We start from the raw sequence: 3,786 nt of genomic DNA, 5'->3' as shown, positions 1-3,786 counted from the left end.
TAATGATTTATATATCCACTCTTTGATTTAAAAAAAACGAACACCTGTTTATTATATGCATGTATCTAATTCATGTTATAGTTTTACAATAATGATTTTAGTTGCATGAATGAACAATTCCAGACGTTATAAACTTGTAGAAAATGTTCCTATGGGTCATCTGAGTAAATTTTGATAAAAAATATGGAATGATCAGTAAAAATTAATCAATAAATTAGATTGCAAAAATGCTCTGCATTTTTACACTCTCTTTATACGTGTTAACTTATAATTTTAGTTTTCATAGTTTTCATGATTTTAGAAATAAAATGAAAGAATTATTTTTTTTCAAAATCAAGCAATGCAAATCTATATTGCATTGTTTTTCCCGTCGTACAGTGTCATGAGATTTTGTTTTGAATGAATTGAATTCATTATATTCTTCTTATCAATGTAGGAGAAAAAGGAGAAATAGTGGTTAATGAAGGAAAGGAACAGGAAAAAGGTATTGTTTTCACAAGATGTATGTATATATATATATATATATATATATATATATATATATATATATATATATATATATATATATATATATATATATATATATATATATATATATATATATATATATATATATATATATCTTTTTTTTATTTTTACATGCAACATACATTTAAAATCATAACTGCTAAAAATAATAGTATGAACACTACAGTTTTCAATGTAGATGATGAGATTAAAGATTTGGTCTTCAATTCAAAGGAAGAGTTTAAAGCGAAGGATGAGAAAAACAAACTTCTTGAGCAAGGCACAGAGGGTAAAATATATAAAAGACCTTTGTAGTACTAAAAGATCATCACTCACAACCTAAATTGATTCAAATGGAATACCCGATTAAGCTTTTCGAACAATAGAATGCTTGAATTCTGATAAGCAGTTTCACAGGGTTTTTTTCTTATATGAATAATTTAGGTAGTCGTCAACAACTTGTATTTAAAATTTTTGAGGGATGTCTTTTAAGGTTCATTTTTGACACAGAAATGAATGATTATTTCAAAATAAATAAAGAAATACAACAAATACAAACAACAACGAATATTCACATCAAAAAACAAATATTTTCGACTTGAATCATTTGTTTTAATTGAAATGTCCTCCATGATATGAATGTGAATTGTATGAATACCTTTTTGAAATGACATCCTAAGCAAAATTTTCTTCTGTTGATGAGCAAAAAAAAAAAAAAAAAAACAATTATAACAACATGTAATTGATGACCATGAAATTCTCTCTCTCTCTCTCTCACACACACACACACACACACACACACACACACACTCTCTCTCTCTCTCTCTCTCTCTCTCTTTATATATATATACATATATATATATATATATATATATATATATATATATATATATATATATATATATATATATATATATATATATATATATATATATATATATATATATATATATACATCCTACATCAATTATATTTTTTGCAGAGGAAAAAATTCCAACACATCCATCTAGTTACTATAAAGGGAAGTTTTCAAAGACAACAGGTATTAGAATTTATTTCGATATTACTACTTTAATGCTATATCTAAAAAAATATATCAATAAATATCTTTTGGCGATGAGAATATTAAACATACATTAATTTTCACAATAACATTTTTAACTTAATTTTTACACTATATAGGAAATTTACCTCTGACTAACTATGAAAATGCATATGCAATTTCTTTATAAATAAGATTTTGCAAACTAGTAATTTATCTTGTATAATATTGCAAAGAGAAATACAAAATATTTGGAAAAAGAATATCATTGTAACATTAACTTTTATTTTTCAAAGGAGGCGAAGAAGGCGGACATTGACAGGAATTCATCATAGAACATCATTTTCCAATGAAAAAGATATAAATCATATTTCTATCATTTCATAAACAACATAAGGAATGCATTTCGTGTTTAGGCTTTGAAATATATTGTATTTTATATATTGTAATACTGTGGAATCATCATTGTTCGTGGGGGATCAATGTTCGTGGATTTCATGGGTAGCCCTTCCCCACGAATTAACGTCCCCACGAATATTGAAACGCACATACATTTCGCACGATTAATGTATTTTATCTTAATAGGATATACAAGTTACCCACGAAATTACGTCCCCACGAACCAGTCAAATTTTTGTTACCCACGAACATTGACCCCCACGAACAATAATGATCCCACAGTATTAGATTTCGGAGAGCTAGTCGTGTGAATCACCATTTTGATATTCAATTTTCATTGTTATTGTTCTTCTTCTTTTATTTTTGTTTTTATACTTTCTTTTATATGTAGTTAATTACATTTTGTTATGCCAGTTTTTCTTGAGATTCTATTTTCTTTCTTAAAGAGATTATTTATACATATTCATTAGTTTTGCACCCTTTTCATAGTCCAGCCAGTGTTATAAACTATTAAAAGAGTTAAAGTAATGAAATTTGATTAAACAATCAATGAACTAATGATGATAAATTGTGTAGATAAAGGAAGAGTAGCCTTGGATAGAAAAACCAAGCGTTCATTATTGTTGTAGAAATCCACATACAGTACAATTACCAAGGGCAATCATCAGTTACATGTAGGCTTTTGTTTTCATACTGAATTTGACTACGGAATGTTCCATCTCCCTGATCTATGCATAGGGCTCAAGGCGGGTGTGACCGGTCAACAGGGGATGCTAACTCCTCCTAGGCACCTAATCCCACCTCTGGAATTCCAAGGGATCCTTGTTTTAAGCATATTTGTATGTTGATGGATTTTTTTTAGATCGATTATTGTTCGTTATCTTCACCTTTTTCATTACATGTAGTTAACTGTTCATGCCATATTGAATTAACAATTTATTGAACCATAAATATGCATTCATGATAATTCATTGAAACTATTGTATTTTTTTTGTGAATATATTTTAAATATGAGTAAAAGCTAACAGTAAGTTACAACGAGGCAATGTAAATATTATTTGTATGTATTTGATCAAAGGACGTGCACAACGCATTTTTGGTTTATTTTATAATTCAATTCCAATAAGTCTGCGACTCTTACGATGCTTACAATGCTTCTCAACCAATTTAATACAAATTTTGAGGAAATTTCAGGGAAGACTATGTAAATGGCAATGTGTAGGTATGCTTAAGTATTTTTACCAAGAGAAAAGAAGGATTTTCATCATTTTTTTATCTTTAAAAATGATTTTTTAAAATATGTATGGTTTTATATGACAATATGTTTGTCAAAGAATACAGGTATCTGATAGTACTATAATTTTGAATTTAAAATATCCCCCCCCCCCAAAAAAAAAAAAAAACAAACAAAAACAAAACAACAACATAGATTACAATGATGCACGAGAAGATGTGGAGGTCCTTAGGGAAGTTTTTGGGTGTTTATTTAGTAATTGTTTTGTAACGATAAATGAATAGTTTTCAGAGATATTAAACAGTATATTTTTATTTTTGTTTTTTTTTTTTTGATAATGGGTTTGAAAGAAGAAAAAAAAATAAAGTTATCAGGTGAATGAGGGTACATATCGCCTGAAGACAATATGTTCCTACAAGTACATCATTGCACATATTGTCGTCCTTATGTACAACTTGAAAAAAATGAAACAAATTGTTACTTCTATTCTGTGCTTTTGGTAAACAATTATAGAAACTTGAAATTAAATAAAAACGAAACTGACGACATACAAGACTGACTAACGGGAATATTATAATTATGTCACTGTCAGATCACAAGTGTC

Source organism: Saccostrea echinata, unplaced genomic scaffold, assembly GCF_033153115.1.
Source record: "Saccostrea echinata isolate AGI-Se365-2 ecotype Australia unplaced genomic scaffold, CSIRO_AGI_Sech_v1 ptg000040l, whole genome shotgun sequence".
In the NCBI taxonomy this organism is placed as follows: domain Eukaryota; kingdom Metazoa; phylum Mollusca; class Bivalvia; order Ostreida; family Ostreidae; genus Saccostrea; species Saccostrea echinata.
This window is presented reverse-complemented; position numbering follows the sequence as displayed.